The sequence below is a fragment of the Macrosteles quadrilineatus genome, unplaced genomic scaffold (genome assembly GCF_028750875.1).
Source record: "Macrosteles quadrilineatus isolate MER2022 unplaced genomic scaffold, UCM_ALF_1.0 Scaffold_4__1_contigs__length_99947679, whole genome shotgun sequence".
NCBI lineage: Eukaryota > Metazoa > Arthropoda > Insecta > Hemiptera > Cicadellidae > Macrosteles > Macrosteles quadrilineatus.
In genome coordinates, this window is record NW_026542597.1 from 53100773 (window position 1) to 53127877 (window position 27105).

Genomic DNA, 27105 nt, shown 5'->3' on the forward strand with positions numbered 1-27105 from the left:
TTAAATGTCAGCAATAACCCGGTTCCACAAATTTTACCTACGTGTGGGTAAATTTTTAGTTCCTCTTCGATATTAATAGCACAGAACAAGTGACAGTTTACAAATACATCATTCTAGTTTATCGCAACCACTGTATATTTTGTTCAATAACATGAAGTATGTCGTAAATATGAAACTATTATTTACTAAGGCCGGTAAGGAGCATACCTGGACATTTTCTACAACCCATGCGTTAGCACGACCAATTCAGTAGGATGGGTGTAATCTATGGCAGAACTTACAACAGTTTCTAATAATGGTTTTTTTTTACTTTAAGTGTAGAGATCTAAATCAATTTACACATTTTATTGGTACTTTCCGTTTATCTGGTACCTCCTGCGTTTATTAATCAAACAAAACCAACAAACAATGATTACATCTGAGTTTCGGGTGGCCAGAAGTAACGTATTACTTCTTACAGTGCTTCGAAAACATCGCAATCACCGACCATCGACGAAGTTGTACTTTGGTTAGGTTATGTTAGGTTAGTTTATCAATAACATGAGTATTGTAAGTAAACGAACCTAACCTAACCTAACCTAAACGGTAGTATGTGCTCCGGACTCTGGATCGACGAAGTTGTACTTGTGGTTAAAGAATTTTTTCGCAGGTACCAGATAACAGGAAAGTACCTTTTTATTTTTTTAGGTGTAATATTGTATATGTCATATCAAATCATATATATTTATTTACTAGTAGATTGATATATTTGTTGTGCTTATCCAGGTTTCAGCCCCATCAGAAGGTCCCGCCAGCCTCCCTCCACAAGACCATTGGAAGGAGGAGACATGTATCTACCTGACTGACCATATTTTTTATTTATTTGTTCTTACAAAATAGTATAACTTGTATGTTCTTCCTACATAAAAAACTTTCAATTTAAAGAACACTATGTGACTATGTCTTGCTTCTTTCCAGTGTCGAACAATGCATTTCCTTGAGTGTTAACTATTGTCATTCAGTACATCACCCAGTATGCCACACAATGTACTGCATTAATCACATAACACTCAAGTGTGGACACTAAAATTGTATTTCTTTCACTTATGTAATATTTGGAAACTATATGAGATGTAATTGTATGCCCAAATTTTATTACATTTTCTACATAATAAAACTTTTGGGTGGCCGTTTGTTGGGTATTCGTAGTTTAAAACGGGGTTTTTATGATCTTCTTGTTTTTGCCTATGTTGTATTCCGAGTAAATACTACAATGTAATTTGTAAGTCCCGCTGCTGTCAAAATGGTTGCCTTTATTGTTAACTTGTTCCCTAAAGTTGATAACACTGTCTAAATAGTTGGAGTTTTGTAAATTAAACAACTACCAGTGGAACCATGGGTTTTTAATAAATTATTGGTTTTGTAGTTAAGCCAATTTACTTTGCGTTAACGTGTTTCTTCTCAAGCATGTTTCTTTAAAACCTTTTTTTCTCAGCTTGTGTTTATCGCAGGGAAAATCTACGCATACTGTTAGAAATATATTTTCCTGTAGAAGTGCAGAGTCCATTTATAACTAAAATAAGCTCAAATACCCCCGCCGCAGCAAACCTGCCGACTAAGCGAATTTCCAGTTTCCTGAATTGATTTTCAATTAAATGTATTTAATTAACATTAATTTTTATGAGTACATAGGGTGCTACATAGGATGCTACAGGGAGGGTAAAAAAGTGTGTTTTTTAGAGAAATATTAATAACTTAGTATAAAATAAATAAATTTACCAAGTTTGATCAAAATATATCCATAAACAAGCAGACTACAACATTTTACAATATTCCCCATAAGAATAACATGGGAATTTTAAAATAACAATTATTTGAATTTTCTCCGTAACTAATAATAGTACAAAAACACTTAGATATACTAAATTATTTGTTTTTTTAAGCTCTTTAAGAAGGTCTGAAGAGAAATTGGGAAATTTTGCGTTTGGAGGGTCAAAGATTAGAAAAACCAATTTTTACCCCATAAAACCCCCCGTAAAACCCCGTTCCCATGGTCCGATCATGCTGGTTCGCGAACTCATTCAAGTTTATCCCGCCTTACACCTTCAAACCAAATTTCATCAAAATCGGATAAAAATTACTCAAGTTATCGTGTTCACGGACACATATATATATATATATAAATCTAATAAATTTAATAAAATAATTACTAAAAGGGTACTTTGTTATATATGTTTTGATTTTATTATACTAGTAGCCCTAAAAATGCAAGAAAATAATATATATATATATATAAATCTATATATATACATATATAAAAATTTGAACGAATGGCGTTTCTGGCCTCTGGGGACATCAAAATGAAAAAGTAAATCGGTCCCGGGCCTAGATCTTACCATGCCACCTGCGGTAATAGCTACTTCCCTATAGGGAAATTCGCTAAAATAAGCACACAAAAATTATTTTTAAATTTAAAAAAATAAAATTGTCCATATGGGTTGCCATGCTGGTGACGAAATAACAACCATATATAAGCAGAAAATCATAGAAAAGGAAGATTGCTACACAATCATCACATGTTTCATTTACAACGTGGGGTGAAAATAGAGAAGTCTGTACATTACATTATTTTTGGTCGAGTTTTCGACCACTGGGCGACCGAATATATAAAAAAATATGTATATATAAAAACAAATGTATGTCGTTTGTCGTATTTGTCATTCGTCTCATTGTGCGTTACCAACCCTGCCATCTGATTGTGATGAGACTTTGGGAAGTTGTTTTTTACACCCCAAGAACATTTCCGTCACATTCCCATTCTTGAACTCCCTTGGAGCTCCACCCCAGTGGCTCTGCAGTTTCCCACGTTTGCCTCTTTGATATTCCCATAAAAAAAGAATCAAAGAATATTGACAGCTGTTCAAAAGTTGGGTTCTATGTGTTCGATAGCATTAAAATTTACAAGGTTTAACAACAGAGAACAGCACTCCCCCCCCTTCGCCAGTGGAATTTCAATTAAAGTCAACGTGAGATTACATTTTTTGGAGGGAAAGCGGTCCAAAACCAATAGTTTTGTTTATTTATCAGGCCTGCCTACACTACACTACACTACTATTTTTCCCCTCCGCTGCAAAGCAAGGGTGCAGCAGCTAGTGTAGTTAAGGCATAACCTACTGTTAGGAATAATTAATGTATTGTTCATTATAAGAGTTTTATTCAAAGTAATATCCATTACCATTCAGTAAAATCAGTCAGGTATGAAAAAAGTAGGCCTAATAACATTTGGAAATGAAAAAAAGCGAATTTGAAGTCCGACATCGGAGGGTAGCATGAATAAAACATTAAGGGAATGGCATTGAGCTCCAGGGCCAAAGGAGAGAAATAAAAAGATAGAGTCTTGACTTAAAACATCGGTCGATCTGTACAGTGAAAAGAAGGTCACCATAATGTTTTACTTAATTGATTTTTTTTATTTTCGGAACTTCTGATCAAAGATTAAAGTCAATTAGGGTTATTTGGGGGGGAGGTAACTCTAAGGGTGATTAGGGTTTACTTATGAATCTTATGTGTGCAAATGTAAAAATTTTATATAAAAAAATGCAAAGTTGATATTGATATACCTACTTGTTATAAACCAGAATAGATGTGTTTTGTTTATTAAATAATCAATGGTAGTAACCATATTACATATAGTAGGCCTATACATATTGACAAGACTAAGTTATTATCAAGAAGGCCATGAGGAAGACGCGGAGAATAGGCGAAGAGGACCGGCTCTCTGTCTTGGAAATTCTACAAGTGAGTAAGCATCGCCATTTTGCTATAACTTTTTCTTAGTCCAATTAAGCCTAACAATTGTTCATTTATTTGCGTTTAGTTTACTACTCACCTAGGTTGACGCAGTGGGTCCACACAAACTTGCTGGCTCTTGATTTGGTCATAGTGTGCACTCACTTTTACAACACTATTGATTTTAATTTCTCAAACATATTATTTTGGATTTCCAAATTTTGTAATTTATTGAATACTGTTTTTACACAAGTTGCAAACCCGCTTGATAAGTTGATAAAACCTCTTTCAAAAAGTGTCTGAACGACAACTACTAAATTAAACATCTTTCCGAAGTACACATCAACATTGGGACTAGTTTCAGCTACAACCACTAAAAGTAATGAAACAGTAAAATCCTCAGTTTTATTTCCCCAGAGCTAAAGTAGCGATCATAAAATACGAATGGGATTGTTAACCTCTTATTGGGTCGTGTCCTGTCAAATTGATCAGGAAAACTGATGTTAACATTGGATAAAACCATCAGTGTAAACTGACAACTATATCTGCAAATCTAGGAATAACTTTGGTTAAAATCTACAAATTAACCAGTCATATTGATCAGAAAACTGGTATAATCTTTGGTCCAAACCTACAAAGTAACCTGTCATATTTATCAGAAAACTGGTATAAACTTTGATTCGAAATACAGAGTAACCAGTCATGTTGATCAGAAAAATGGTATAAACTTTAATCCAAACCTACAAAGTAACCTGTCATATTGATCAGAAAAACTGGTATAAACTTTGATTCAGACCTACAGAGTAACTGTCATGTTGATAAGAAAAACTGGTATGAACTTTGATTCAGATCTACAGAGTAACCTGTCATATTGATCCGAAAAACTGGTATGAACTTTGATCCAAACCTACAAAGTAATATCATAGATAAATCATACTTGTGTTGCTTAGTCTATGGTAATATGTCATATCGATCAGAAAAACTAGTATAAACTTTGATTCGAACCTACAGAGTAACCTGTCATATTGATCAGAAAAACTGGTATAAACTTTGAAACAAACCTACAAAGTAACCTGTTCGGAAAAACTGGTATATACTTTGAGTCAGACCTAAGAGGTACCTGTCAAATTGATCAACTGGTACTAACTTTGGATCAAACTGTCAGAGTAACTAATCTTATTGATCAGCAAAACTGATTAAAACCATCGGTTAAACATACAATATCAGATTAATGATTATAACGATGAACGTCACGCATCATTATTACACATATCATTACTGTAACCTGATGCACTGATCCCTGTTGTAGTCCAGTAGTCCAGTGTAGCAGTGATAACATGGTTATAGCCAATAATGTTGTCGATTAAGGCCATGAATGATGGGAGTAACTCGAATACTGTTTCTCAGAGATACTGTATCCGATATTAACCAAATAATTGTAATTTCTAGAATATAACATTCGCGTGTCCGGTTATCCAAGCAATGTTAGAGTAGTATGTGTTACTACTCTAATATGTGTTAATACATAAATTGTTTATGGAGTGCAATATTTATGGATGGAGTGAATATTTTTACATGTATACATTCTCTGAGCTTTAAGTGCATACATTTTACGCAGATTGATTAAGTTAACTAGTTAAATGACAATCGGGATAATAAGTTATGCACGTTTTCTTTGAAACTCGCAATAGTTTTCATTAGCAAAACCAACTAGTATTTAATTTATTGTAATCAATATTAGATATCGTTACTAATATAATATACATTAGCCTACTTCAAAAAAGGCTAGCAATTGTATTTGATTTTATAAATATTCAGAGAAAACTACCAAAAATGTTAAAATCTATATATAGTAATCAAACACGTTATAAGGGGAAATATTAATTTGATTTAGATGAGTTTCTAATAAACACATAGTTAAAACTTATATTTAATTCAATTTTGACCCTAACAGCAAACCGAGAAATTAGGACATTACAAGAATTTAAAATCTGTGTTAGTCAACGTAAGTACTATTTACCACAGTATGAAATTTGAGTCTATTAAGATTAGATATGTGCCTAAATGTTTACACTACATATAAACACTACAGACAACTACTACCTATGTTAACACACACTCACGGACGCGCACACACGGGCAGCAGCGCGGGTGGACAGGGCGAGTCGTCCCCGTGTACTGAGATCAGCGATACAGGGCTGCTTATACGCGCTGGAGCGATAAAATTCCACTAGATTAACCACGCTTTTGTTTTATGGTTCTGGAAGAAAAAGCGGAGGCTATAAATATAACTAAGCTTCTGACCTTTCGACCCCGTTACCTCAAGAAAAGCGGCAGGTGCTCAAATATACAATGAAAATATAGTTATTTATTTATTTGCATTATTTCTATTCTATGTGTCAACTTAAGCGCATGAAAGAACAATGTGATCCTAACTTTGCTGATTAGGTGAGGAATTTCCATTTTTTTTGTGACTTCAAACTTGCAGTCTAATATAATGAGTCAAGATACTTTATTAGTATGAATAATCGTACAAATAAATTAACAAATTTATGGTTCATTAATTTTTTTCATATATAATGGGAGTTTGTACAGTAGTAACATTTAGTAAACGTTTGCGAAAGCTTTTCTTTGTATATCTTCACTTTTTAGTAAAGTAGCCTATATAGTATTAATTTATCACATACTAAATACGGGATGTATTTTGAAATGATCACGACAATTTGGTGAATAGATAACGATTTTCCCACTATCCTGATGAAAACTTTCTTAGCCCACTTTTCATATATAGTTTGGATTTCCTTTGTTTGGGAGGAAACCAGATCTATTTTCCAGGGAAGGACAAAATATAACACCTATGTATGTATAGTCTACCATATAGTAATTGGGTATCGATTAAGTGAGATACGTTAGAAATATATTTTTTAAACAATCCTATCATTAGTTTTTCTCTATAAATGTATACGACTTTTCAAAGCAATGTATTTACAGTATGTTTCCAAAAAAGGGATAAACAACAGTAGCAACCATAATACATACATTAAATTGTATGTATTTGTATTAAACGCATCATGTATTTGTAATATGTTTGTGTAAGAAACGTCACACTAGTTGTTATTTCATTCATTTGTTATCTAATCTAATGATTTACATGAAGTCTATTGTCTGGGTAGCAGAGTGGTTATAGTGCTCGCCTTCAAATCTCGCTGGTTCAAATACATTCGAGATCGTTTAAAGTTTATTAGGCTATAAATTAATGATGCTATCTAACAAAAATGTCTACGTTAGGTAGTAACAAAACCATTGTTTTGACTGTTCCCTTTGAAAACGTAAAAGATGCCACTGGCGTAAAAACACAAAAAAACATTTCTATAGCCAATCTGTCAAAGTCCCTTAAAATCAATGACGCGTACCTGCAATTGTACCCACGCCTTTAAATCTACGTTTAAAACATTAACCTCATAATTAATAACACCACCGCAATACAACGAAAGAGTTTATATTGCATTTTCAACTAGTTTAGTACCTAACATACTCTGCACGTTATGTTACAATTTGAAAATGTGTAAAAGCATCACAGAGAAGAATAAACAAGGTGACTGGCTCAGTACAGAATAGAGAACGAAGAGTATTTCAAATAAACAAGACTTACAGGCTCATGGGTTTTATTTTATAGGCTCGCAGCCGCTGAATTCAATATTGTAGAGGAAATAGACTGTACTGTATCAAACTGTAAATTCTCCAAACACTCCACCAACACTAATGTCTGGATAGTTTGTTGTTAGTTCGTATTGAGCGTTTTTAATTAAAACCATAAACTATTTATTGCGTGTTTTTTATATTATATTTGTACACTCCTTAAGTAGGTACCATTATTATTACAGATATTTCTAGGCTGAACGATTAAAATACTCCCACCGCAGCAAACCTGCAGACTGTAAGGTACGAACTGTAAGGCAAGGAACGAAATTATAATTCTGTTCATTAAATGCTTTTAGGCTAAGAACTTAACAAATTGTTATGAATCCCTGTCTAAAATAATTTACCATGTAAGTTTACAATATATATGTAATTTACTTCAAAAATTACTCCAAATACATACTTGGTGACATAATATCCGCATTCTGGTCCTACGTCGCCGACGATGTTATAGTTCAACATGGCCGAGGTGTTCTTTATACTCTTCAAGCCTCGGAAATCTCCTGAAGACTTGTAAAGGTCCCTCAGAACTTCAACATCCTCCAGCCCTCTGTCCATCGCCTCAACATCACTAGCCTCGCCTCCTTCTTCTTCCTCTACCTCCTCTAACATCCCCATTCTCTCAATACCTTTTCTACTCACTTTAGTGGACGTCTCTGATTCTCTTCCCTTATACTTCCAATCCAATGGTTGTCTTTCTTCGCTTTCCGAGGCTGTGACTCTATTCCGCTAAAAACACTCAGTTGCTAAAAGGAGTTTTGCAAACTTACGTGTTTTAAAGTAAGCTACAATTGCGAACCCGATGACGATAACTGTAATGATGAACATTTTTCAATCTTATCTGATTTTCGCAAATGTAGTCGATGTTTCTATAGTTACCCAGCCGATTATTAATGTTTTAGACAACACTATATATTATAATGTTAAGCTAAGATTTTGATTTTGGTTGTATGCATATAAGGTCCAGAGTAAAAAATGCCCCCACCGCAGCAATCCTGCCGACTAATCGAATTTACATTTGCCTGAATTATTGATTTTCCATTAAATATATTTAAATATAACTAGTTTTCACGAGTATCTAGGTTTGTTTCTACAGGAAGCTAATAAAGTCAGTTTGTTTTTATATATTAATAGCTTAGTATAAAATAAATAAATTTGCCAAGTTTGAACAAAACATATCCATAAACAAGTAAACTAGAATATTATACAATATTCTCCATAACAACTACATGGCGATTTTAAATTTGCAATTTTTGAAATTTACCTGTAAGCAATAACCATACAAAAACACTTTAATATAATAAATTATATGTTTTTAAGCTCTTTGAAATTGCCTGGAGAGAAATAGGGAAATGTTGTGTTTTGAGGTTCGAAAATGAGAAAACTCAATTTATACCCCATAGAATCCCCAGTAAAGCCCCGTTCCCGTGGTCCGATCGTTGGTCCGCGAACTGATTCAAGTTTATTTTGCCTTAAAACCTTTAACCAAATTTCATCCAAATCGGTCAAAATTACTCATATATACATAAACACATTTTTGAAGGATGGGGAGAGAGGCACCTTAAAGTTAATAAGGAGAAATATTTTAAAATCCAATTAAAGGGGAACTGGTAAAGAAAGAGCTGCTTTTGAGTTCCTTTTGGGACATCAAAACGAAAATAAATTGGCCCCTTGTTCTTACCATGAGACGTGAAATCCGCTCAATGGTTCCTCAACAGTTATTTATACAATTTTTAAGCGTATTCGTAACATATTAAAAGTAGTTTTGCTACTCATTATCTTAACATAGAGTCTAGCTGAGTTGAGTGGAAATAATGCTGGCCAAGTAACAACCCCCCCCCCCCCCCCCCAACCAATAGTAATCGTCGTCGATTCGTCCTTAGAGACTTTTCGATGGATGGTTCGCAACTGGAACCATCACTTTTTCATCATTTGGCTTTAATTATTCAGATCATAACCGAAAAGACAATGATTATCCTAATTTATTCAATGATTACTATCCCAAAAATCATTTTCGCATTAAAATAAGTACCCTAGTGTGTAGACGTCGTATTCATCCAAACTAATCTTAAATTATGTATAATATATGTATATTTATGAGATTCACACAATACGTGAATAATGTACGTGAACTAACCTATACCTTCAATCGATATCTGTCTCTAAATAATTTTACCACATATCTTTACTAAATAACGTTAGCTGTCTCTTCAAATGAATACAACGTGTTACTTTATAAAATGTAGGTTTTTATTCATTACACACGTGATGGGATGAGTGGTTGTGTGGGCTGAGGAGACAAAAGGCAATCTTTGCATGAATATGAGACGAGGATCGTGGGTTATCTCCTACAAGTTGCACCAGCCTCCGTGCACTACAGTGGAAACGCTGTTACTTTATGATACGGTCCCTTACTACAGTGGAAAAGTTGTTACGTGAGGTCACGATCCTTTACTGCATGAGAAATATTGTTGATCTTACGGTCCCTTGATTGATGAAAGATTACGGTCCCTTCCAACGATGGTCCCTTTATGCAGTGGAAATATTGTTAATTGCCAATATTTCCACAAAGGTATTTCAATGGTATTTTCAACGGTATTTCCTCAACGGTTTTTCCTGACGGGTCACTTATTCGATGAAAGAGTAAGGTAACCTTCCTACAGTGGAAGGTCAGTGTCCTTATTGCATTCAAATATTGTTACCTGATGTTACGGCACCTTTCTACAATAAAAATATTATTACAAGTCCTTACGGTTCCTTACAGTGGGAAAATGTTATTTTATGTTACGTTTTCATTTGTGTTAAAACGAATTTTTTTTACGTTTTATTGGAAATGCTATCCGAAATTTAAATTCAAGGTAACTGATGAAACCAGCGAAAAATGGAGAGATTACAGTTAAATAAGTGTACCAAATGCAACCGTAGGCTATTACGGGTATAGTGCTCGTTTAGTAATCAGGGGCCAATTGGACTGTGAGGATAGAAGTAGATTGTTTATGGTTCGAAACATGACACATATGTCTTTAATGATTGGGTTTTAAATAACTGGCCATGGCTAAAGATCCATCTGATCTTAGTGAGTAACCAATATATGTCATCTGCCTCTTATCCAACAATCGTCGTAAACTTAAAATACGCACCTAGTGTGAGTCGGCGGCGTATATATTCGTAATACAAGTTGTAGGTATACTGGTATACTAATTAATAGTTAAATATAGTGAAATAGTGAAAATTTAACTGATTACGAGAGCTTAATACAAATATGGAAACAAATAATATTAAATCGATTCAAGAAACAATGCAAGTAAATTCGTGTCTATTTTCACTCCAACGATCACCATCACGCATTCTCTCACCCTCCTTCCAGTTACCCCTTCACATTCTCGGCTGTGTGCTACAGTCTCCCCTCGCAGGTCACAGAAGGGGAAAACAATAGGTCAAGGTCACAATTGTAGGTCACAGAAGGTGTCCTTGTAGTTCTCAATGCCTCGTATATCACTACCATGCACGAAAAATGTGTATTAAAACTTAATTTATTTCGACCCAATTTCAAAGCGTAACGGACCATAAGTATATTTTATCGTTATTATTTTTAATCTTATTTGAATGTAGGTAATAGAATAATATCGTCATACTCAGGACACTCCCGGAGACATAGGTATTGCGGTTGATAATAGACATGATTTGCGGCTTAAATTATAAATGGTGGGCATTTGAAATGCCGAAAATTACTAGTACGTTTTAAATAACTTCCTTTAAACAATAACCTATTAAAGAGCGGCAGTAGCTGTATCTCATCTTAAACACCTTCATGTGCACCGCTCATTTCATAAATTTGAAAGACTTAGGACTACTTAATTTGTATCTTTCAGTAGCATATGATTTTGGTTCTAGCATTATAAAGTGTAAAATAGTATTTGTTATTGGATCACATTATTAAGAGTAAGACTGCGTATCACAGTAAATAAATTATTTTATTTTATTTTATGCGTTTACTAATTTGAAGGTAGCTGTTTGGTCCAGAGAAAGGTGGATTCCAAGCCCACTCGCCATTCTTTTGTAACTGGGCTCTGAACCAAGCGCCGCTATAAAAACGACGATATAAACAACTCAGTTCTCAGTAGTTCTTTACATCGTTGTATCAAACGACAGGTCAACAATTGATAACAACAAGACCAACAGCTCGTACTTTTATCCTCTCTTTAAATAAAACCTTAAAATATCACAACAAAGAATAAAATGTAAATACGGACTTCAGAAATAAATCATTAAAATTTAACATAACATTAAAATTTAACATAAATCATTAAAATTTAATCATTAAATTAAGATTTAAATCATAAATCATTAAAATTTTTTAGGTAATTTCTACCTGACTTTCTGGTCAAAATTTATCACAGAAGCCACAGAGGTTGGCGACACTTTGTCATCAGCACAACACGTGGAAGTGGCATGCGTCTATATACATATCTCTAGCCATCAATCTTGGCTCGTCCACCGCTCGTACTCTACCACGAACACACATTCTCTCCCGTCAAAAAAACCATGAAAATATTTGTTGAACACTCCTTTTGAGCGATTTTATGTTCGAATACTCTATTGCTTGCATGAATTAAACATATTTTCAAGAGTTTGAAATCGTGGAAATGTGTTAAACACGTTTTTATTTTGCCCGATTACTCTAAAACTAATAGAGCTTGATTTAAAACCGCACGCCAATATGTTTAACATTTTTCACATGTTTAAACATTATTTCGCATTTCTATGTTTAACGACTGCTAAGCACCACGTATACGTATTTTTTCTTTTTTTTTATAATAAAAATATGCTTAAAATTACTTTTATGATTATTATATTTACAACTACTCTACCACTCGTATTCATCTAATTATGTCCAAAAATTTAAAATGTTAGTAGCCAATAGCCAATAAGTACTTTACAACTGTTAAGTTACCAGTATACTCGTTCCATTATCAACCAATAGTGAATAAATAACAATTATTTACTTTTATGGATTTTTAAAACAATTTCAAATTAATCCTGTAGTTAAAATATGTTTCAAAGAATTGCCGAAGACCAATAGGCTTCTTTCAACATAAATCTCTAGAACGGCTGATGTAACTAAAATGTTCCGTGAGAAATAAACTGTCCAGTGAAGGTGGCAGAAACACATCGCCTGTCTGACACCTCTATCGACCTGAGGCGGGCGAAACACCGCTCAACGAGTGTTAAACGTCCTTAGTGTCTAAAAAAGCTTTTAGTTCTTCTATTTATAACACGTTTCAAGCTAAAATTGATAGACGAAAACATATTTCTTCCCTCCTAGGATCTTGTGAACGTAACCTTTAGTTCTCATTTCCAACGTGTTAGTGTTAAATTGATAAATTCGAACAAATGATTCCCATCTGGCGTGGAATTTGTCTCACTTTCATTCCCTTTCCATCCAACATTGTTAAACGATATGGCGTTGGAATTTCCAATGTACTTTTAGCGAATTTCCCATATAGGGAATAAGCTATTACCGTAGTACTCATGGTAAGACCTGGACGCGGGACCGATTTTTTTTTCGTTTTAAGGTCCCTAGAGGCATTGAATATATACCCTATATAGGGTATATATTCAATGCTAGAGGCCAAAAACACCATCCGTTCAAATTCATATTATATATATATATGTGTGTGTGTGTGTGTGTGTGTGTGTGTGTGTGTGTCCGTCAGCACGATAACTCGAGCAAAAATGATCCGATTTTGATGAAATTTGGTACAAACGTGTAAACGTACGTTTATTCGAACGAGTTCGCGATCCAGCATGATCGGACCATGGTAACGGGTGTTTACGGGAGGTTTTATGGGGTAAAAATAGGTTTTTCCCATTTTTGACCCAAAAAACATAAAATTTAGCAATTTCTTCCTAAACCATTTTGTAGAGCTTAAAAACACAAATAATTTAGTATATTGAAGCGTTATTATGCGCCTATAGTCTGTCCGTTCGGCTGTGATACCCAGCGGATTAGGACGCTTCTCGGAACTCGACCGACCCTCCCCGACCGCTCGCCGTGCTGGCCAGCGACAAACAATCACTCATCTACTGTACCAGTCCCACAGATTTGTAATTTTTTTTATTTTAATGTGAAATAAATTGTTATTTATATATTTGATTTCTACATGAAATTCTGAAAATAATGAGCCCAAACACGATATAATTACTTAATATCTACGATCTGGAAGTCGGACAACGCTGATGACGGTATACTGTAGTTTGTTTATAGTGTATAAAGGATGGTTCATTTTTTTGTGGCTCAACCATAACTCCCTAACTTACAACGAAAAAATTGGTCAGATTTTAATGAATTTTAGGATAAGAAATCACAACTAATTGGCATTATCATTAAACTCTTTATGTTTTGATTCTCCAAGAAGAAAATAATATACAACACTATATAGAAGGGAAGGTACAATGTTTTACATGATAAAAATAACAAAATATAACAAGCTACATTGCCTACAATATAATTTACACACTTAGGCCTATATGCTTACAATTTACCCTCAAGATTCCGTTTAAAAAATTGATTTTTAACGTTCCCTTAGTACAAAATATTTGAAAAAACAGAGTACTGTATATATACAACGACCGTACCAATGTCTTAACTTTACCTTTAAATGAATGCTGTTGTTACATTTTTTATACAGTTACACATAATACAGAAGTTAAATGTTTTTACGTGATAAAAATAACGAAATATAACAAGCTACATTGCCTACAATATAATTTACATACTTAGGCTATATAAATAATAATACTATACAATTTACCCTCAAAATTCCGTTTTAAATATAGATTTTTAATGTCCCCTTACGAATAAATAAAAAAAGAGCATATATTCAACGACCGTACGAAAGTCTAAATTTTACTTATAAATTGATGCTGTTGTTATATTTATTTTGTATTTACACGTTATACATAATTATCAAGATTTTTAAAAGCCAGAGTATATATACAATGAGCGTACAAATTTCTAAACTTTACTTTCAAATGGATTTTGCTGCTTTTAGTTATTTTGTATTCATACATAATTATCAAAAGGTCAAATGTTTATACATGATTATCATAACAAAATATTAAAACAAGCTACATCACCTATAATATAATTTATAAATACATATACATACTTATATACATAATAATACTTTACAATTTACCTTACAAGAGATTTAGGGAAGTTCTGAGCACTCCATATCGTCTTCAGTTGAACTACTCTCACTTTCAGTGTCACTATTCAAGTCTCCTGGGCACAAGTTAATGACGAACTCCCTCACACTTTGTTCATCTAGTCCTTCACATCTCCATTCTTCGTCGATTACTTTTTGGGTATGGCTCACGTACTTGCTCCAGAGATCCGGTGTAACCGCCGACACAGCATCTGTGAAAAGCTTCTCTACATCCTTCAGTTTAAAGGTATGGTTCCTTTCCTGAACATACGACTTGACAAAGGCCCATACCATTTCAATTGGGTTATATTGGCAATGGTATGGGGGAAGTCGAAGCACCTTGTGTCCTAATTCTGCTGCTTTGCTGTCAACCACGTACGTTGGGTATGGTGGCTTGTGCAACTTGACCAAATTGTAGACTTCAGGTTTTCTCAAATCTTCAGGAAAGCACACACCTTTCTCTTGCAGCCAAGTCTGCATTTCCGATTTCCTGGAGTTTGAGGTAGGATGTTTATCCTTAACTCTAGAATGATAGCTGGCATTATCCATTATTATTGTACTTCCAGCTGGCAATACGGGGAGCATAGTGTCAAAAAACCATTTCTCAAAAACCTCCGCATTCATCTCCTCGTGGTAGTCATTGGTGGTTTTCGATTGAAAAATTAAAGGAGGTGCGTTGATCCACCCATTTTTACTACCGGCGTGACAAATTATTAGGCGCTTGCCTTTGCCAAGTGGAGTGCCTAACGTCCCCTTAACAGAGTCATCCGTCCAACCTTTCGTAACAGACGCATTTTGATTTATCCAAGTCTCGTCCAAAAAAAAAGTTTTATCGAGGTCAATGTTACGAACTTTTCGTAGGAATTGGCATCTCTTCAAAGCTACAGACGGCTTCTCCATTAGAACCTTCCTGTTGTTGAATTTTTTGTAGACGAAGCCTAATTCTTTCAAAACTTTGGCAAGAGAAGTCTTACCTCCACAAAAAAGTCCAGCTTCCTTCAAAGAATGACCTAATTTTTTTAAGGTGGGCACTTCTTTCCGCTCGTAGTAACTGACGATGTGGCGACGGATTGCTGATTTTCCAAAATCATCCAAATTTGTCACATGTCGCTCCCGAACTCGGAGTTTGTTTTTCCTTGGAGTGCTGAGGATGATTCGTCGCTTCCTTGTAGTTGTACTGGCGCATGTTGAGTCTGGAGTTTCAATTACGGCTTCATCAATATCCTCGTCGTTCTCGAGCTGATGGTCGTTCAATTCAACTGCTTTTTTTCTCTCGACGTTCATACGCTTCACCGTAGCTATGGGTACACCGCATGCCTCAGAAACTCTCTCCAACACTTTTGTAACGTCTTTCAAAGGGCCCATATTGTCTTTTTCTAAGTAAAAATAATTTATTACACTAGCCACTATGGTCCTTGCCTGGGAATGATACACTTTAGATTTTTTATCACTCATTGTCACGTAACAACACAAAATAAAACCGTAGTATTTTACGACGCACTATAATCGATTTAAAAATATAAACAACTCGACGACGGTTAAATACAACGGCAGACACAGACACAGTTTACAACACAAGGCACAAACTATTACTGAGCATCGCTCATAGCTTATCTCTTATCCCGAAAGAACTTTGAATATTAGTCACAAATAGATATGAATCATCACTTCGAAGGCATAGTTTGAAGAAAATGATGATTCATTTCATATTGTCATCCTTACCCTGTATCGTTACCAGCTTTGTCCGACTTCCAGATCTTAGATACTATGTAATTACATCGTGTTTGGGCTCATTATTTTCAGAATTTCATGTAGAAATCAAATATATAAATAACAATTTATTTCAAATTGAAATTAAAAAATTGCAAATCTGTGGGACTGGTACAGTAGATGAGTGATTGTTTGTCGCTGGCCAGCACGGCGAGCGGTCGGGGAGGGTCGGTCGAGTTCCGAGAAGCGTCCTAATCCGCTGGGTATCACAGCCGAACGGACAGACTATAATGGTTACGGAGAAGATTACAAAAAATTGTAAATTTAAAATTCCCATGTTATTCTTATGGAGAATAAGTAAACTGTTGTAGTTTGCTTGTTTGTGAACATATTTTGATCAAATTTGGAAAATGTTTTTATTTCTTACTAACTATTCACATTTTACAAAAAAAAAAAAAAACAGTTTTACCCTCCCTGATGCAGCAAACCTAAGTACTTGTTAAACTAATTCTATTTAAATCAAGAATAAATGTTATATTTTTAAGTAGACATTTCAGTGTAAATCCAATCAGTCAAATGGAAATTCGCTTAGTCTGCAGGTTTGCTGCGGCGGGGGTATTATAATATACTTCACAATGTATATAAACTGGTGAAAATCAACCAGTCTCGATTAAATGCTGTAACAACCACAGGTTACCCTATAGGAGAATGATATAATTTTAAGTTCATGATATTTAGGTTTCATTTGTCGTGACCGATGTAAAGAAATCTAACTCAGTGGCAAGATGCATGATTTTATTCAACTAGTATATTCATCTGCTACTAATGCCAAAAATTATCTAAATTATATAAAATAGATAATATTAAATTGAAAAAATATTAAGTAATTAATTACAAACTAATAAAGACAACGTTAGAAGCCCCTTCTTTAAAATAGCCATATGATTTTTAATGTAATGTGTATTACGATTGAGGGATATTTTCCAGAGTTGTGAAGGTTAAGATCCAAAGAAGATATCAAGTGAAACGATACTTTGTACACAAAAAGAAGCCAATGAACCGTAAGTGAGTTGTGCCTTTGACAAATCGCTTGACTCACACTCACACCAATACTGACACACAGGTGGGCAAACAACACTCTTAATCTCACTGGATTTATTTTACGTACGATTGGGGTACGAAAAGTTTTAACATTATTGAATGTAATGAAGTCAATTATATTTAACTAATAAAAAATATACAACATAAAGCATAGAACTTAAAGTAAGGTTGAATGTAGCCTAAAACCTGTACATATCTTTATATCCAGCACTTGACGACATGATAGTAAATTTTCGACAGAGTTGTATGCAATAAAACTACTTAAAAATATTTTATTGTTCAAGTAAAATTTCAATTATTTTAGAAGCGTTAGATAAAATCTATACGACGCTAACATACCTAGGTGTAAATTTTAAGGAAATCAGTAAATGGTAAGGGTTGAATTAATGAAGGGGTGACTTTGTTAATGACTTACACCAGGTGGTTCTTCAGCCAGGACCATGTTAAGCCCAATGATCAATGAAAATGCAGCTAAATCCAGTCTCGGTACCATAAAAACATTGACTTGTCACGATCGCACCAACAATCTTCTATTAACTAGGCTAGCACTATATCCACTTGGCTACCAGGTTTTCAATCGGTACTGAATAGGTTATACCATAGATAAATCATTCTCCCTTGTTATACCTTAAGGTATAAAAGGTTATACTTTCAAACACCTTATGAAACATGAACTCGAATAAAAAAACTTAACCAGGTTAAAAGCTTGCCATCCCTTGTATATAAGTATCATAGGATAGGTTAGCCAGGAATCATTTAAAGTATGTACGGTATCAAGTAAAAATAATACAAGCTCGGTCAGTATATTATTTATTCACCAATCCAACAAATAAATCAACTGCTAGTGTTTCCTACAGAATTTAGCATAGGGATGTTATGAAGAATAATTACCTTGGAACTACACTATTTCATCGTTGCGATTAAAATCCCTATTTGCAATGCAATGCCCTATTTATAAACGATGATCTTTCCACCAGTGAAATAAATATGAAATTCACAATGACAATTAAGTTATTTGTATCTCTAAAGCACTTATGAGAGTGCTTTGTAATCCATAACTGAATACATTGATCATCAATAGATATGCAGCGGTACTACAGAATACTCAGTCAATTAATATAACAGACTGTCAAAGGCGTTGATACAAATAGATCTGGTATTGCATACTGATCAATTAGTTGTTGATTACTGAATCGCATGAATACATGACGTTAAAAATGTACAAACTTAATCTCGTAGGTTTAATATTCACTGAAATGGTACAATTTAAAAAGTAGATTTTAAATCACCCGATTTTTCTTTAACAGCTTAAAGAGCAAGCACACACGTGAAGTCAAATTCTCTGCAATTAGTCTAGCTTTTTCATTGCCAGAAAAAAGTGTTTGAACACTATAGATTTTTTCGATTTTCTATAGATCATTTTCGATTTTACTTTATTAAATTCAATTATAAATAATAATATTAAACTGTAACCATTGACTATTCGTATTCAATGCTAGAAATTGCAGTTTATCTGTCCCTAAAAGTAAAATCATACTTGTTAATAAAATTAGACACTTTTTTCCTTACTATACCAGCATTAAATTTTATTTATTTCTGGTTTATGGTTATATCGTATGACATAATGATTAAGTGAAGTTATTGGCGATCTGCACTGATCTATTTTTTGCATATGATAAATAAAAAAAGTACAATTAGGATTAAACGTAAAAACTACAACTACTTTTTAATGCTAAGCATTAGTAAAATATGAATACATATTCGATTAGATAAAACGAAATAAAAATAATATCAATAAAATTCTAAACTCCTTTATTCCGTTTAGTTAGTTTACTATTGCATTGACTTAACCCATTAAAATTATGAAAGAATCAGCATTAATAGAATGCAACCATTGATTAAATATTTAATTTAAAGCGGGTGGAAACAAAGTGTTGTAATTTTAAATGAAACTTCCAAGGTGATAATTTAAAAATGCTTATTATTTCAGTTTAGTATTATTTTTATCGCAATAAATGCAAACATAAAACTAAATTAAACATGATAAATTTCCCTCTAAAACTTCTTTATAGCCTCATTTATTTACACTTATTAACCAAAATGTAAATACCTCTGATCTCGTGGGGGGGGGGGGGAGGGGGGGCTTTACAGAAGTTAACTACACGCAGTAAAATCCGGATGTTTCAGAGTAGAGGGCGTTAATTGGAGTGGAGCTAAACGTGCAACAATTAGGCGAAATGCAATTACAGTTCTTCTAATTGCCTCGTTATAAAAATACAATGTAGATTATGATCTCTATTGTTGTTAACAATTATTGTTTTTAATTATGTTTTTGTTATTATCTCTAGTATAGTTTTAAATGCGGATTTTAATTTAATTTTGATTTAAATTAATTTTGTGTCATAATTAAATACGATCTACTTATAAAATTTTTATAATATGTTAATTGTTTCATGCTTAGCCTAATACTGTAAGCCTGATTAGTAATTGGATAGGAAACTTACAATAGTAAAATGAATAATATCGCTTCTGAATTACCTTATATCATCAAGGAAGAAGCATGACTCAAAACGTACCTGTAACAAATCACATTACATTAGTAACACTCAAAGCTTACTTGTAGGAAATAAATTAAAAAAGTAGGGAAAGGGGAAAGAAATAATACATGTTTGACATTCAAATGGAAAAATATTTTTAAATGGAAAAACTTATGTTTTTACTCCACGTTTCTTGTAAAGTATGTGTTTCATTTAGTTTCGGTCATAAATTGATTCTTGGTATCAATAAACAAGAAAATATACATGTCGATTCCGGATTTTTTTATTACTACAAAGCGACAGAATAATTTAACTAAAATCGTAATATCCTAACTAATATCCTTCAATTGAGCTACCAGCAGATGATTTTAAGCAGCTTGAGCTTTAATTAAACGAAAAAAGTATATTGCATGATATTTGACACACTGAAATATATGTATGTAATGTATTAATGTTGGAAAAGATAATAGCAATACATTTAAGATACTAAGTGCTATTATCTTTTTAAGAAATTTGTTAATCTTGTGACTCAAATAACAAAACATACACATCAATGATTAATGGGAGTCAGATATGCCATTATTGCAAGTTCAATCAAATAGTAAAATAGCTACTTCCCTATAGGGAAACTCGCTAAAACGTAGGTCTATAAATTCGTCAAAAGAATTTTAAATGATTAAGACATTTGACAATGTATAAATTTGTGTAGCTACTTATCATAATACAAAAGGCTAGTGTAGTAATGGCCCAGTTCAATACATGCCCCAGCCTTGTATCAGAATGTGTTTATACCTTATGAGCTAACCCTTGTTTACTTGCAGCCCTTTGATTCATCAGCTCTTTGTCTACTCAGCATGCAAACACGTATACAGCCCCCCCCCCCCCAGCACCGTAGCCTTAGTATCACCTCCTACATCGAACTAATGTCTTGTGCAGCTTGTGTGTTTAATGACATCAGATATACTCAAACTAATTTTTCCTACAGCTACCTGACAAAGTGGGTTTCGTTGCACTGATTATAGTGCAGACAGTTGCTAATTGCTGCATTTACTTACATTTGCTGCACTGTTTTCTTGCCACACTCCAGTATATAATCAATCAAACAACAAAAAACAGCGCTCTTTTATTAGTCACCTTAATCCGCGTGCGCTTAAAACTAAGTTGGCAACACAGATACTACGATTACGATCAGCTTGTGCAGCGTTTCCAATTTCCTTCAATTATTGGATTAAACCTAACCTAAAATAAACGGTATCAGCATTCTGACACATACTTTCTCCCATAAGTTTGTCAACAACCTTTATCATGTGTAAGCGGTGAAAGTAAATATACGGAAATGTGATTTGTACAATTTTTTTTCAGAATTTAAAGGACTACACACTAAATTTTTTTCAAAATCGTTCTGGCCATTTTTGTAAAAATCTGATTTTTCCGTTATTTTATGGGGTTTTTATGGGGAAATAACATAATTTACAATAACTTTTGAACCATAATTTTTACAGAAGTGGGATTTGTACCATTTTGTTCAGAATATAAAGGACTATAACATACAAACTTTTTATCAAAATCGTTCGGGCCGTTTTTGGGAAGTTCTATTTTTCCGTTATTTTATGGGGTTTTATGGGAAAATTCCCATTAAAAATTAAATTTTTTTAAAAATGAAAAAAACTATCAAAACTTTAAGGATCATAACATACTATGTTAAAATAAAACCGGAATTTTTCCAAAATCCTATTTTTCGTTATTTTATGGGGTTTTTATGGGAAAATAATATTATTTACCATAACTTTTGAACCGTAATTTTTACAGAAATGGGATTTGTTCCATTTTGTTTAGAATTTAAAGGGCTACAACATACTAAATTTTTTATCAAAATCGTTCGGGCCATTTTCGAGAAAATCCGATTTTTCAGGTTTTTTGTGGGTTTTTATGGGAAAATTCCCATTAAAAATCAAAATTTCAAAAAAATGAAAAAAAAAACACCTGGAGATACCATGGATTAGAACCTACATACCAAATTTCATCGAAATCGGACCACAGGTGTAGTCCCTAGCTCTGTACACATCCAGACACACAGACACACACACACACACAGACATCAATTCGAAAACCACTTTTTTGGGTCCAGGGGGACCCAAAACGAATATATCCACTCAAAACTCAAACTCGAAAATTTTGACGAAAACAATACTTTCTCCATATACTATGGTATAGGGGGAGAAAGTAAAAGTGTTGTATAGTGTTTGAAAACAACTATTTATATTATTTATAATAACTGTAGGAAAAATGTATTGTGTAACACGAGCGCAAAGTGTCTTTGTTGCACACGAGAGAAATAGTTACACAAATAACTAATGTAGCAGTTCTGCGTGTCGTTTTTGTCGTGGCATTCTGCGTGCCGTGGCATTTTTAGATGTTAGGGAATCAATTTGATTCACTACGACACCGACATCCAAACGTCATTAAGAAATAATCGAGATAATTTAGACCCATTTTCCAAAAACTAAATTAAATTTCTAATTTTTTCCTAGTTTATACTCTACAACCACTCAGCTATAAACTACATATTATTTTGCCTAAATGTATCAAAAATACAAAAAGATATCCTTTTAGGAAACAAGCAATCAAGCAAATACATCACCATAAATGAAATTTTAACTATCAATCCGTACTGATTGTGAAATCTGTCTAGTAAAACTCTCGAGTTGGGATGAACTGACAATATATTGGCCTTTTTGGGTTAAACACAAAATATTATATTTCAAAAGGTGAAACTATCCGAGAGAAGGATAGAACGACAAGTTTTATACCTGTCTAGAGCACGTTATAGTGACCTATTTCTATTTGATAGTGTACGAAGTGTAATGTATAACAATCCTACAGCTGTTATAAAAAGAAAATGTTTAAATTGTCAATTTTAGAAAGTTCATGACTTGAGCAAAGGAAGAAAGCCTATGAGGTTTTGTAAAGAGTAGAATGTGTGTTTCGAATAAAAGAAAAATAGATTTACTGCGTCTGTTAAATACAATTTACCGCATGAAGACGTGGCTCCCGTGGTCACGACTTGCTTAACAATAAATAACACTTAGTACAAAGAGATTGTGTTATTGAGATCTACGGCGTAATAGATAGAAAACCCTTACATGTAAAAGAAAATATATTTGTCTAAATATGGTTTCTTATAATGATTGATCTTAAAAAGAATAAAGTTGACAGCTCAAATTGTTTCACTGGTTGACTCTTAAGTTATAATACAGGTCTAAAAGAAGAAATACAACTGATTAACTTCATTTCAATCAAGTTCACTCAAATATGTACGCCTCACAGTGAGAGGGTTTCTATGGTGTTAAAAATAACTAACACATTTTTAACACCATAAAATAACTAAAACCAATTATCAGTGTTGTAGAAATCTTGCAATGGGCTAAGAAATCTGCGTTAGTATTATATGTACAATAATCCGAATAAAATTATATATATCACATCTTCGTAGTTATGTATACTTTACAATTAATTCTGTCAAGCTTAGATGGTTTATATCCAGTGCAGTTTACGTGATCTCCAAGAATTTTGCACAAAAATATACTTATCTTTACTTTAATGTAAAGTTGGGAGTGGAGACAAAGTAGTAAAATGGATCAAATGTTTGAACCTTAAAAAACAGTCATAAAGTAAGATTAGGACTATAAACAATTTAATTCAAGCAAAAATGATAAACAAATCGTTTACAAACCAATGTTGAGACTCTAGAACAAACTACTAATGAAATAAATCTTATTTTTTTCAGTTGATTTTTATGACAATCAAGATCCGCAATAAATAGTCTGAGACAAACATGAAGGAGGTATTTACATATCAATCGAACCCCACACAGGTAATGTATCAAAGTGTCTGACTTGGCTGATCCTAGTACACAGTTCAGGGGATTCAGTTACCCAAAACCCAAATCTTCCTCACCCCCCCCCCCCCCAAACTACCTCCCCCCCCCAACGTCAAGTCGAGTGGCAATCAATAGCTCCAGGCTCATCACTTGAACTTGCTCCTCTCCGATAGTTGCAAATTTTCTAAAGTAAGAAGGGAAATTGGGAACTCTTTGTTGAAATTGTGTCAGAACAAATAATGTATCCATACAAGTTTTACCATACTTTGTTTCAAAATCAACAACATTGAGCCGTTTTGAGTGTACATGTGTAACCCAACTAGGACAATATTTTATGTGTTTTAATATAATAATGCAAACCAACTGTTAATCGTTTATAGTCGTATACTAGTTATACAAATAACAGGTTTTGCTCGAAGAACAATTCTCTTTTATAACTAATATCAAGAATGGTAATGCTACTTAATAATCAGCAGTGGCTTTGACTATATGATGACTCCGCAACTGTATATTCTAGCTGGACTGTTTAGACATAGCCTGAAGTTGTGTTTTAAAAACTATTTCGAGTAAGGCCTAGCGTTATAGGAAGTGAAGAAGGTAGTAAATGAAACCTATTAAATGTGAACCTGAGATTTGAAAAAAACAGTTTTTTTTTTATCTTTTAGTGAGTTGCATCCCCTTAAAGGCGACGCTTTTGATTGTAGACTAATATTCTCTGAAAAACAAAATGAAATTGTTGCAAAGTAGAAATTAACTATACAGGGCATATGAGTCAAAGCATTCACAACCACTAGATCATTAATTATAGTGATTACGCTCTTGAAGATAGAAATAAAACCTTTTAGTATTGGAAATGTTTAAGTTATACCTATTGAAGAACTTTTAGCGACACACTTCAGAACTAAGAACAACAAGTTTGTTGCACACTTTTATCTAAAGAAAATATACCCTTTTTACCATTTGAGGTCCCCTGCACCTCTGAATAATCATCATAGAGTACTGTAATAAAATATAGCAGTGAGAGTAAATAATTATTTTTGGTTAAATTTGTACCGTTATATTTTAAAAGCAGGGAGTCGAAGAATTAATTTTACAGTCCGTTATACACGTATGTAATTAAATCGATGGAAGCATTCACCCAGCAGTAAAGTTACAATGGTGGGTGTGGCTTCAATCAGCTGATTTACCCCATTTACAAATCTATTGGGTGGTGCTCAATACCAGACTGTCTACTGTATATCCAAAAGGAAGTATTGGGATGTATGTATATCGCATTTGATGGGTCGCTAAATTTATAAATTGAATCGTTTAACAAATATCATCATAACACAGAGTTTTGTTGTTCGAGTCAGAAGAAAGGTTCGTATTAACTGTTCATTGCAGTAGTGTTTGGCAATGGAAACTAGAGAATTCGCCCCCATATTAAAACTGTGGTCAGTTTTCAAATGAGAATAAACGTAGTTTAATTAAACCGCCGACAGAGTGCGCTGATATCAATTAGTATTCTTTTCGAATATGCCGACGTTTTAACAAAGCCGAACTAAAAGGACACTTTTATTTTTAACATTAGGATTTGTTATGACACATAAAACATCCAGGTAATAAATACCTAAGGAAGAAAGTAGAATTTATACCGTATATTACTCTGTGTATCTGTGTACGGACCATTAAAACTACGTTCTATTTCAACAAAACATTGCTACAGCAGGTTTATACAAATGACTAGCTGCTGTACCCGTGCTTCATAGTACATTGATATAATGATCATTAAATGAAACAGTGATGTGTGTTAGTGTTGTCAAAACATACCTAGTTATTGTATCAGCTGATTCCATTGTTGCCTACAGTTGCCTCACTGTGGTTGCCGTGACAACGACCACGGCGAGGCCACAGGCGTGGTTGACGAATCACGTGATCATTGTTGATTGTTTTCAATAAATTGCATTGCATTTACTAATCAATACATTATTTAGTGATCGAAGCAATTAAAATTGTGAAAGACATTTAATAAGAAATAAAGTAAGATTTAATTTTCTATCTTCTACGGACAAGTTGGTGTAGTAAAACTCGTGTTTTATTAAAAACCATCAGCTATAATTTGGATTGTGCAGTAGTTGAACAAACTGTGCAAATGGCCAGTAGTTAAATTATACAACTCAAATTTAGTTATAAACACAGCACTGTTTATTTTGATGAGTAAGTATTGACAAACAAAATGTAATCCAACTAAAATAGAAACTGTCAAGTGTCTAATGTCTTAATTATTTCAGAAAGATCGTTCCTATCAAAGGAATACTGATAGAGAATGCAACCAATCGTAGGTAAACTATTATTATTGGTCAACATGAAACAAGGAGTGTAACTGTAAATGAACTGTAAAATGATAACCTACCAATATATTAGTGACCACCACATTATGGTAAACTGAGAACCGGCCACCTCTGGCCCTAATCCGCATACAGAAGTTTGGTTACGTTAGGTTAAGTTAGATTATATAAATATGGCACCTGAATTTACGACCAGTGGCCGGGACCCCTATACTCCATAATTATAACTACACAAAAGTAATAACAAACGGTTCAAGGACCTTTAAAACACGAGGCATTGAACTTCTCTCCAGCCAATTTTTAACTATCAATGAACCAAGAAGTCAATCGAATTATATTATCATTTAAAGTAAAACTTTTGGAAACTTCAACGTATCCGAATTGAAAAAGGATATCGGAGACGGAGAAACTAATTTCGCTGAGCACAAAGACAAAGCCAATGTCACAATCAGAACTCTCTTTGAGGAAACCTTTCAGTTGGGTTTTATTATTTGGATTAAGTCCACCTTTTCTTTGCTGACTTTAACATCCCGTTTTATGGCATGAACGGGCAATATGACTTGCTAAGTCACAGAAAGGATTAATTCTCTTAATTAAAATTAAAACTGTAGAATTGTTTTCGTTAGGCGATTTCTTGCGGATGTAAATATAAAGGCACGTGCAATGAGTGAGTCTTTTTGTCGGTGACTATGCAGAAAATGGTGTTTCTAAGATGATACGGCTGAAAATTACTTGCTCTTTGACTAACACTTGAGTCGGTAAGGGACATGCAATTGCTAAGGAAGCTCTCATGACCACTCCGAATTCGTAGGCTTTAAGACATTAGGTTAGTTTTTAGGTGCTTTAAGGGGAGAGTCCATGAAGCTGTTTAT

At 33.7% G+C, this 27105-nt stretch overlaps 1 protein-coding gene across 21 annotated transcripts in view; it reads right to left on the reverse strand.

Moving 5' to 3' along the window:
* LOC128991727 (coiled-coil domain-containing protein AGAP005037) overlaps positions 1–27105 on the reverse strand; it is a 384196-nt gene that overhangs the window by 275806 nt on the left and 81285 nt on the right. The window lies entirely within an intron of this gene.